General features: G+C 31.7%; 1 long non-coding RNA gene across 2 annotated transcripts in view; it reads left to right on the top strand.

Moving 5' to 3' along the window:
- Nucleotides 1-11,397, top strand: part of LOC141507618 (uncharacterized) — a 104,965-nt gene extending 93,568 nt beyond the window's left edge. For both annotated transcript variants that reach the window (XR_012474206.1, XR_012474207.1), the window contains one exon: nt 4,757-11,397. This is a non-coding gene — a long non-coding RNA (uncharacterized LOC141507618). The remainder of the gene's footprint in view (nt 1-4,756) is intronic.
- The last annotated feature ends 1,043 nt before the right edge of the window (nt 11,398-12,440 follow it).

The raw sequence follows: 12,440 nt of genomic DNA, 5'->3' as shown, positions 1-12,440 counted from the left end.
CATTGCTATCATTTCCTTGGTTGAAGTGACTGATTATTTCTATGATTTGCTGATTGATCCACATATTCTTTAAAATTAGATATGTAACTTCCAATTATTTTTAATTTATCTTTCTATGACCCTTTATTACATACAATTTTTAATGTAACATGATCTGAAAAATATTCATTTATTATATCTGCCTTTTACATTTGAGTGTAAGGTTTTTATACCCTAGAACTTGGTCAATTTTGTACAGGCATGTACTGAAGAGAAAAATATATTCTTTTCTATCCCCTTTCAGTTTTCTCTGGAGGTTTATTATATCTAAGTTTTCTAAGATTGTATTCATTTTCTTAACTTCCTTCTTCTTTCTATTGATTTTAAATTTATCTAGTTCTGAGAGAGAGAGAGAGAGAGAGAGAGAGAGGTTGAGGTCCCTCACTATTATAGATTTACTATGTATCCTTGTATTTCATTCTTCTTTTCCTTTAAGAATGTGAATGCTATACCACTAGGTATATATATATATATATATATATATATATATATATATATATATATATATATATATATATATATATATAATGTTTAATAATGATATCATTTCAGTTCCTTTTAAAAAAGATGTAGTTTCCTTCCTGATCCCTTTTGTTTTGTCCGAGATTGTAATCAGCACCCTTGAATTTTTAAATTTCTTCTGAAATATAATATATTTTTCTTCGATCTTTTAACTTTTTCTTGAGTGTATATCTCTGCTTCAAATATGTTTCTTATACACAGCATATTTTAAGATTATTTTTTTAATACATTCTGCTGTTTCCATTTTATGGGAGGGTTCATCCCATTCACATTTACAGTTAAAATAACTAATTCTTTATATCCTTCCATGTTACCTCCCTATTTGTACTTTTCTCTTTCCTCTCCTCTTATTCCTCCTCACCAATTATTTGATCCCTTTCCCCTCTAAGTTTTCTTTTAAACTTTAATTTTAAGTTTACTTTCAGTTATACTTTTGCCTTCCCTTTTATCAATTCCTTTTTCTCCTTTCTTTCTCTTTTCCACCCCCACCCCCTAATTCCCTGTAGGGTAGAACAGATTTTAAAATCCAATTGGGTCCAAATCTATTGAGTAGGATTTATTTAGTTTTCACAGCGTCCCTTCTTTTCCTCTTCTATAATAGGTTTTTGTGCCTTTTTATCTGGTGTTATTTATCCACTAATTCCTAGTATTCTCCTAGAATAGTCCCTATTTTGTTTTTATTATTTTGATCCTGTCTTGTACTTGCATCACTTTTATCATAGTATGCTCTTTATTAGACCTGAGATAAGTAATGCTTTCAAAGGTTGATTGATTGACTGCTTGATTACATTGCCTCATAGTCACTAAGGACCTCCCCTCTTCTGTCTCATTAGATATACGTTTCTCAAAAATCATGAATCACATCAAATTATAATAACTTTATACTTTATCCCATTTTCAAGTATCCTCCATGGACACACAATACTCATGAGCAAAAGCATCATGCAAATTCAAATCATTTAATGAGCCTTTTGTACTCCCTCCAACTGTAGCCATAGCACCAAGCAAAACATATATCTTCATGAAGTTTTCATGTCCAGGCCCTCTTAAGTATGTTTTTCCCACTCTGTCTCTATAGTATTCCATTCATAGGTCTTCAGCTCTCCCCAACCAAAGCAGCAGGCACATTCTCTTCCACTGTTCATTTAGCACTACAGTCATGATCCTAAAAGTCTTATTAACTAAAGTATGTATTAAGATATGATAATATTTCTTTATATCCAACTCTTCAGTGTATGTTTCTGTTCTCTGCCCCTACTGTACTACAAACCTCTAAGTGTCTAGTAGTATAAAGTCACTTCTGATTTAATTATATATAGAACCCTTATGTGCTCTGAATACTGGGATAACATGAAGGTGTTTCTTAAGAACTTTAACATTGATTGTAAGGCATGGGAGACACCATGACAGAAACATCTAGCATAGGGTGGCCTGATTAGAGAAAGTGATGAGCTACAGGGACAAGACAGAATTAAAATAATTCAAAAGAAACATGTAATACCTACATTTAGAGTAAACATCCCAAGTACTTACCTGATCTATTTGTGCTCAATCTGTGGTAGAGATTTCTGGGCTTGTATTGGTTTGATCAGCTACTGTCAGATGCACTGTAATTTGTCTCAAACATAGTGATATCATGTTGGTCGTCTTCAATATTGAAGGAGAAGAAATCTCTTAAACTGTTTTCAACTCTTTATCCTAAGGGAAACACAATTCTCAAGTGTTACAAGTATCATCTTCTTTTATAATGTTGTATACAATTTAGTGTTCATGACTGACATTTTTTCCTACTTTCCCTATGTTTTATGCATCTCTTGTGTTTGTATTAGAATATCAGTTCAATTCTGGTCCTTTTATCAGAAAATTTTCAGGGTCTTATATTTCACTGAACATCCCATTTTCTCATGTCAGAATATGCTGGATTTTGCGGGTAGTAAATTTTTGGTTGTAATCCAAGGTGTTTTGCCCTCTAAAATATCATACTCGAGATCCTCCAATACTTTAATGTTGAAACTGATAAGTCCTGTGGAATTCTGATTATGCTTCCATTGTATCTTCTATTTGGCTGCTTGCAGAATTTTCTCCTTTCTTTGAGAATTCTGGAAATTGGCTATGGTAGTCCTTGGAGTTTTTATCCTGGGTTCTCTTGTCTTCTTGATCTAGTGCATTTAGACAGTTTTTCCTAATAAATTTCTCAAATATATTTTCCAGGTTTTTTTGTCTAGGCTTTCTGATAGACCAATTATTCATAAACTATCTCTCCTGTATGTATTTTTCAGGTCATTTGCTTTTCCTAATATGTACTTTTTGTTTTCTTCAATGTTTTCTGTCTGTTGGCTTTGTTTGATGGAATCTTGGTGTCTCATAGGTTCATTAGTTTCTATTTGTCTAGTTCTAATTATAATTAGTAGGCTTTTATTTTCTTCAATTAGTTTTTGTGTTATCTTTTCCAGTTGGTTAATTTCACTTTTTTGCTAAGTTGCATTCCATTATTGGTTTGTCAATTTAAGGTTTAGATGAATTACATTGCTTTTTCAGTAGATATATATATATATATATATACACACATTTGTTTTTGCAAGGCAATAGGGTTAAGTGATTTGCCCAATGTCAGCCTTGCACAGCTATGCAGTTATTGTCTGAGGTCAGATTTGAATTCAAATCCTTCTGACTGCACCACCTAAATGTCACTATTATATTTTTGAGGAGTTACAGTCTTTTTCTAATTGGTTATTTTTTTCTTTGAAAGGAGTTGATTTCTTTGGTCAATTTTTCATAATTTTTCTACATGATTCATTTTTTTTTCCTTTTTTCATCTTTCTCTGAGACCAATTCATAGACTCCTTTGAGATTTCCCTTGAGGTAATTTGTCACTGTTTTCTTCTTTTGAGGTGGCATCTGTCTACATGGTTGCAATCTATGAGAAGTACTCTTTTAGTATTTTTGCTCATTTTGATTGTTTGAGCTCTGTTTCTGGGTTGTAGGAAGTATAGACCCAAGCTGGAATGGGGTCTGATCCTGGCTTTGTTGCTTGCCAAAATGCTGTCTATGCAGTCCTTGTGATGATTATGCAGAGATTTATTTCCTTCTTTATTTCCAGGGTCTGCCTTTGTAGAGGTTTGTTCCCCACCCAGTCCTCTATTTTCCACGTTTCTGACTTTATTTGGTGTTGTGACATACTCCCTATTGACTTGTTATCTGACTGCTGTGACCTGAGTTGCACTCTGGCTAAAAGCCTCCTGATTACTTTTCTGCTCTCCTATCTAACTGGGCTTTGTTTCCTCTTTTTCCCTAAAAGATAAACCTTCACTGAAGATCCTCCACTATGTCTAAAATTAAAAACTTGCTTTGAACAGTTTTTTGGTGTGATCTGTAATGTCTGTGTCAAGGCTTCTTTGTAGGGGAAAAGCTTTGGGAGTGTGCTAGTTTCCTTGACTCCATCCATTTTAAAATGCTATTAATTTCAAACCACACAGTAGTTGATTGTTTTTCTACCATATCAATCTCTTCATATTTGCAAAGTATTATAAAATGGAATAAATATATTTTTATAAAATATCTGGAAGATTCAAATAAAATTTGATATTATTAGGGGAAAGTATTTACACAGGACAAAGGGATGATACAAATCCAAGAGAGGATACTGAAGCTGTAATTTGATCATCAGAAAGATAGCTAAAAGAACAATGAATTTGGATCGAGGACATTAAGTATTATATTGTAATTCTTCTGCTTACTATTTCTATGACCTTGGGAAATTCCTTTAATTCTCTGGACTTTAGTTTTTAAGGACCTTTCCAGGTTTATTCTGTGATCATAATATCCTCTTCCAAAATCAAGTGGAAAAATTTGGAAAAGAAATGCAAGAGAAATTCAATGTCTTGCAAAAAATATTGACAAATGGAAACAAATCCTGTAAAAATAAAATTGGTTAAGTGAAAAATCAAATGAAAAAAAAACTGATGTAAAAACTAACTGAAGAAAATAATTCCTTGAAGAATAGGCTGAGGCTAGTGGAGACTAATGATTCATGAGACACCAAGAATCAAAAACAATTAAAAAAAAAGAAGAAAATGTAAAATACCTCAATGAGAAAACTATTAAGCTGGAAAATAGATTCAATAGAGATTATTTAACAATTATTGGACTAATTGAAAACTATGATTAAAAAAAACGATTGCACAATATTTTTCAGGAAATCTCCAAGGAAAATTGTCCTGTTATCCTTGAAGCAGAGGAGAAAGCAATCATTGAAAGGATACACTGATGGCCTCCTGAAGGAACCCCAAAATAAAAATTTCAAGAAACATTGTATCCAAATTCCAGAATAATCCAAGCAGACAGAAAGAAATAATTCAATTACCAAGGAGTCATAGTCAGAATTACACATTTCCTAACAGCATGGAGATAAAAGGATTGGAAGACTGGGAACATGATATTTTAGAGGGTAAGGGAGACTTGACTATATCCAATAACCAACAACTGATCAAAATTAAGTATATTCATTTCTTCAGAAGAAAATATTAACTTTTTTTTAGGTTTTTTGCAAGGCAAATGGGGTTAAGTGTCTTGCCCAAGGCCACACAACCAGGTAAGTATTGTCTGAGACCGGATTTGAACCCAGGTACTCCTGACTCCAGGGCTGGTGCTTTATCCATTGCGCCACCTAGCCACCCTGAAAATATTAATATTTAACCAAATAGGTGACTTAAAGAATTTTCTGATGGAAGCACTTGAGCTGAATGGAAAATCTGATCTTTAAGCAGTAGACTCAAGAGATATGTGAAAAGGTAAACAGGGGAAAAGAAAACAGAAAGCTTTTTGATAATATTAAACTAATTATAATTCTACATGGGAGAAAGAAAAACTTAAGAATTGTAACTCTGAGAGGGAGTGTGCTTAAGCTGAAGTTAGGGATATAAATTGAATTTGATGGGATGATTTCCAAAGAATTAAGACTTTAAAAAAAGGGGGGGATTGTAATCAGATGGTAGGAAGTGAAGGCAGGATGAGGAAATAACACTTCATGAAGAGGCACAGAAGATCCATTACAGTAGAGGGGAAAAAGGGAGTGATCTAACTGTCATCATATTTGGTTCAAAGAGGGAATAACACATAATCAATTGAATTTAGAAATTTATCTTACCCTTCAGGCATCATGAGGAGAAAGAGGGAGAGGGAAGGAGGGAAAGATAGAAGGGAGGAAGGAAGAAGGGGAAAATTAAAAGGGAGAAGAAAAGAGAAGATGACTGATATAAAGGGGGTAGATTGAGGGATGTTGAATTCAGAAACAAAACACTGATAAGGAGGGACAGGGTGACAGGAGGAAGAAAAGTACAAATAGAAAGGGAAATATAACGGAAAGTAATAAAGAGTTAGTAATTATAACTGTGAATGGAATGAACTCTCACATAAAATGAAAGCAATTAGCAGTGTTTTTAAAACCAGAATTCTACAATATATTGTTTACTAAAAACACATTTGAAGCAAAGAGATACACACGGAATAAAAGTCAAAGATGGAGAAGCTGAAGAGGAAAAAAGCAGGGGTAGCAATCCTCTTCTCATATAAAGCAAATGCAAACCTGGATCTCCTTAAAAGGGATAATGAAGGAAACTATATTCTCCTAAAATTTACTGTAGAAAATAAAGTAATTATAATACTAAACATGTATGCATCAAGTGGTATAGCATTCACATTCTTATAAGAGAAGCTAAATAAATTACAGGAAGACAAAAACAACAAAACTATACTGGTAGGAGATCTCAACCTCCCTCTCTCAGAATTAAGTAAATCTAACCATAAAATAAACAAGTAGGAAATTAAAGAGTGAATAGAATGTTAGAAAACTTAGAGATGCTAGAACTTTGGCTAAAACTGAGTAGGGTTAGAAAGGAATCCTCCTTTTTCTCTCTGGTACATGGCACCTATGCAAAAATTTTACATATATTAAAACATAAAATCTTCATAAGCAAATGCAGAAAGATATCAGACCATGAGGCAATAAAAATCACAGGCAATAAAAAACCATGGAGCAAATTAATTGGGAACTAGATATCCTAACAATAAAGTATGAATGGTTCAAGCCATAAATCAAAGAAATAATCATTTCAGGGCAGCTAGATTCTGTAGTGGATAGAGTACTAGCCCTGAAGTCAGGAGTACCTTAGTTCAAATCTGCCTTTAGATACTTAATAATTGCCTAGCTGTGTACCTTGGAAAAGTCACTTAACCCCATTGCCTTAAATAAATTAAAAAAAATAAAGAAGAAATAATAATTTCATTCAAGACACTGATAATAAGGAAACAACATACTAAAATTTGTAAGATACAGTCAAAGTTTTAAGGGGAAATTTTGTATTTTTAAATCCTTACTGAATAAAAAAGAGAAAGAGGAGATCAGTGCATTGGGGATGGTACTAAAAAAGTTGGAGATAAAACAAATTAAAAATCCCCTACTAAATACCATATTAAAAATTCTGAAAATCAAAGGAGAAGTTTATAAAATCAAAAGCAATATAACTATTAAAATAATAGCTATAATTAAGAGTTCATTTTATGGAAAAAAAATCCAAAAATAGATAAACTCTTCATTAACTTCCTTAAAAAAAGAACACCAAAATTTCAATGTAAAAAATGAAAAAGGTAAATTCAGCAGAAATGAAAAGAAAGTTGAAATAATAATCCAAAACTATTTTATCCAACTGTAGGCCAGTATATTTGACATTCTAAGGGAAGTAATTGACTATACACAAAAATATAAATTGCTCATATTAACAGAAGAATTTAAATACATAAATAATTACATTTCAGATAAAGAAATTGAAAGATACCAATGAACTCCCTATGAAAAAAATTTCTGCATCTAGATGAATTTACAAGTGAATTATACCAAACGTATAACAAATTGTTAATTCCAATTCTATGTAAACTATTTGAAAAATAAGTGAAGAGTTCTACCAAATTCCTTATATGAAACCAATATAATGCTGATCCCTAAACCAGGAAAAGTCAACACAAAGAAAGAAAATCTTAGACAAGCTTCCTTAATGAATATTGATACAAAAATTTAAATAAAATATTATCAAAATGATGTCAGTAAGTTGTGACTAGGATATTATACTATGATCAAGTAGACTTTATACCAGGAATTCAAAGCTGGATCAAATTTAGGGAAAACTATCAGCATAATTGACCATATCAATAGAGCATCATTCTTTTTAAAAACACTAGGGAACTTAGAAATAAATGGAGTGTTCCTTAAAATGATAAGCTCCACCTGTTTAAAGTCAACAACAAACATTATATGTAATGAGGATAAACTAGAAGCTTTCTCAATAAATTTAGGGGTGTAACAAGGATGCCTGCTATAACCATTATTATTATTATTATTATTATTATAATACTGCATTAAAATGTTAGCTTTAGCAATAAGCGAAGAAAAAGAAATTGAAGGAATTAGAATAGATAATGAAGAAACAAAATTCTCACTCTTTGCAAATGATATGACATACTTAGTGAATCCCAGAAAATCATCTAAAAATTTACTTGAAATAATTAGCAACTGTAGAAAAGTTGCAGGATATAAAATAAACCCATTTTTCTATAAATTGCCATCAAAACATGACAAGAAAAAGAAAGAAAAATTCCATTTAATTTAAGTGCAGGCACACAAAATACTTGGGAGCCTATCTGCCAAGAAAATTCACAAACTGAAAACAACTATTAATCACTTTTCACACAAATAAAATCAGATCAAAATAATTGGGCAAATGACAATTGCTCGTGGATAAACCACAGTATTCTTATAAAAATGACAATTTAACTAAAATAAATTTCTTTTACAGTGCCATAACAAAAAATTTCTTTATGGGACTAGGAAAAATATAACTAAAATCATATGAAAGAACAAAAGATCAAGAATATTAAAGAAATTAATGAAAAATGCCAAGGAAGGTGGCCTATTCATAACAGATATTAAATTATTTTATAAAGCATCAGTCTTCAAAATTGTTTGGTAGTGGTTAATACAAAGTGGTGAATCAGGAATAAATTAGATACAATAGAAAGAATAGTAAATGATTATGGTAATCAGCTTTTTGATAAATTCAAAGATTCCAACTTCTGGGATAAGATCTCTCTCCGATAAAAATTGCTTGGAAAACTGGAAGATAGTGTGGCAGAAACCTGGCAGAAACCAAAATTTTACAATCCATACCAATATAAATTTGAAATAGGTACAGGATTTAGACATAAAAGGTGATACCCTAAACAAATTTAGGAAAGCAAGGAATAGTTTAACTGTCAGATATATGGAAAACAGAGCTTTTTGCGACCAAAACAAGATACAGAACATCACAAAATGAAAAAATGTAGAATTCTGATTACATTAAAAATAAAATCATATATCTCCTCATTTCTTATCTATATATACTTCTCTGGAACTTTTCTGACTTTTTTAGCATAGCCATTGGATACCTTCTCCTCCCCATATCTTGCCCCTTTTCATTTTTGTATGGATATGTGTGTATGTGTGTGTGTGTGTTGTCATCTTCCAAATAGGTTGTAAGCCCCTTGAGGACATGGACTATGCATTTTTTGTATTTCTAGTATTTAGCAAAGTGCCTAGCATATAAGAGATGCTTAATGAATGAATGTTCATAGATTATTGCTTATTGACTATTTACAATATAGGTGTGTGCTGGTAGATGTTTAACAACTGGACTCTAAAAGTATCTTTGCACATACTTTTAATTTTAACCTATATTATTGATATGCATGATGTTAATGCCATTAAAATGTATTAAATACCTACTATATATTCTTTACTTTATAAACGCTGAGGATGCAAATATAAAAAAGAAATATGAAAAGTTCCCTTCCTATTGGATCTTTTAATATAATGAGGAAAGACAAAAAGAAGCTGAAAAGAGAAGAGATATTGAAAAAGTTAGAGAAATCCTAAAGTATGACAAACAGATGAGAAATCAAGTATTCTGAACTGAACTCCTTCCTTAAATGGTGATGAAATGGGGTATCAAGCTGATGTAATTTTGAAAGATGATAAAATTTTCCCTATAATAAACTTCTTGGGACCTGATGGAGATGTCAGTCAAATAATTTCCAAAGTAGTCATTCGGTTGAGAAATGAAAAGGTATGACTGAACTCTCTCCTTAAGTGGAAATCCTGTTTTGAAATAATTGCTGATTTCTAAGGTATAAATGCTCACAGTTGAGATAAACCAACTGACTTAAAATCTGGTAAAAGCTGACTTGAGGAGATCCTTTTCCCAGAGCACATTGGGCTATTTTTGTTAATCAGGTCAAATGTTTTCAGCTTAAAAAAAATTTGAAATCGTAATTTCACTTGAGTAGGGAGGTTCTAGTCTGTTTTTTTTTCTTATTTATTTATTTTCCAATTACATATAAAGATAACTTTTAACACTGATCCTTTTGCAAGATTTTGAGTTCCACATTTTTCCACCACTACCCTCTCTTCCTTCCCCCTTCCCCAAGGTAGACAACAATGTAATATAGGCTTTATATATAAAATTGTGTTTACCATATTTCTATATTAGTCATGGTGTGAAAGAAGCACTAGAACTCGGGGGAAAAACATGAGGAAAAAAACAAAAAATAACATAAAAGAAGCTTTAAAAAATAAGCATAGTGTGCTTTGCTTTGCATTTGAAAATCAGCTTTTTCTCTTAATGTGGATGGTATTTTCCTTAACACTTCTCTCAGGGTTGTCCTTGGTCACTGAACTACTTACTGAGAGGAATTCCATCCAATGTTGCTATTAGTGTGTATAGTGTTTTGCTGGTTCTCCTCACTACACTCAACATCAGTTCATGAAAGTCTTTCTAAGCTTTTCTAAAGTGAAATCACTCATGATTTTTTTTATAGAAAAATAGTACTCCATAGCATTCATATACTCATAGATTATTCATTCATTGCCCATTTGAAGGGCATTAGGCTACTGCTTATGAGGAACCTATTCTTCCCCCTATGAATTGGAATTACCTCAGCAACACAAAAATCTTAAAAACTTAACTGGTCACTTACTAAATTTCATACAATTAGTATTGGCATTATTAGTCAAAGATGAGAAGAGAATCAAAGGCAAGATTGTTATGTTCCCTGTTTTTCATGTTTTATTGAAGTAATGTGGAATGCGTCAACATAACTTTTGTTCGATTTTTGGCATTTATTATGAGGATGTGCTTATATAAACTTAGAGTGAAGGATAACTCAAATACCAGTCCTGGTATGGACACTTGTATTTATTTGAGATAGTAAGGGAGCCTATGGGATAACTTGGAGACTGTGACCTGGATTGTTCAAGGGACAAGTGCTATGTCACTTACTCCCCCATGAAAGAATAGCATGGACAGGTTCCTGTCAGTAAGAGCAACAACCTGAAGAAATCACATGCACACCCAAAGTCCTCAGCCGAATTTATAAATAAAAGAACTGTTCTAAAATTAAGACTTCCTTGACAGTATTTGTATTTCTTTTCCCAACCTCACTCAAAGTTAGGAAGTAGTAACCCTTAAAGGAGAATTTAACTGATAGCTACCTTATCTGTGGACTTAGCAGAGTACTAAAATGTAGATAACTCAAAGGTTGTTTGTTCTAGAAAGCACATTGAAAAATTGTATTTTCCTTATTTTTGGCTCTTCATTTCCTGTCAAGCATACTGAAGTGTTTATAAAAGAATGCATTTGAAAATATGAAGTGTATACATGATTACAATAGAATTATATACAAAATTTTGAACCAGAGTCTTTCATTTTCTTTTTTATTAAATAAAATGTGAAAGTATTTTTCATTATGTGTGACTTCATTTCCTTTTTGATATAGCAAGAAAACAGCATAATTAATTGATATTTATTCAAAATCTCTCTGGTATTCCAAAGAGCAAATTGCTGTGTCGCTCATTATTGAATACCTTAGAATCAACTGAACAAGCAAACAAATTGGAATGAGAAAACCAAAATTAATCCATCCTTTTCAAAATGCATATTGATGGATATCAGCTTGTATTACATTATTTAACCTATGGGACTGGGATAATATTAGAGAAACCTCTCCTCCATTTTGTAAGTAAAAACATAGATATAATCAAAGCAAGACAAATATAGCTGCCACCAAGGAATACAAGACTTTTGTTTCCTGTAAGTTTCTACCTCCTGACATCTGTGAAAGAAAAACCATGTAACAAAAGAGATGACTAGTTCCCATGAATTCTTCCATGGATTACAATATTTGAAAATAGTTTAATGTAGTAACATCTTCCAAGGACAATAAATAAAAATATTTTTCTTTAAATAGTAACATCTGTAAAATTTAAAGCATCAACAGCAATTCAAAATAGTTATGTTGTTATTTATATGTAGAGATAACTTTGAACTAAATACTGCTTGCTGTTTTTGTGATTAATCTTAGCTCCAGGGAAGAATTATCATTCTTGTATAAAACTAAAAGCAAAATAAATGACTTGTGTGTGCTTTCAAAAGAAACAACATGAAATTGAGAAATAGATTTTAGCATAACACTTATATACTTACTGTAATAGTTTTTCTTTACTTTTGTCTTTTTGTCATCAAATGAAAATCCAAAAAAAAAATTATGTGCTTACCAGTAAATGGCACTGAAATTTTTAAAGCAGATAATATGCCTAAAGTAGCTCACAAATCTACCTCCCATGCACTATTTTCTTTCATACAAGTGCAAACATTTCAAATTCTACTTGATCAGATATTTCTTGTTTCTAAAATACATTTCCTTTTGTTGTGTTGCTGATTGGTCCTTCTACCTGCTATGAGAATTCCTACTCTTTCTTTTATAATAAGCAGATTCCTTTAAAAATATATTTA

This window comes from Macrotis lagotis, chromosome 1 (assembly GCF_037893015.1).
Source record: "Macrotis lagotis isolate mMagLag1 chromosome 1, bilby.v1.9.chrom.fasta, whole genome shotgun sequence".
Lineage (NCBI taxonomy): Eukaryota > Metazoa > Chordata > Mammalia > Peramelemorphia > Peramelidae > Macrotis > Macrotis lagotis.
This window is presented reverse-complemented; position numbering and strand designations above follow the sequence as displayed.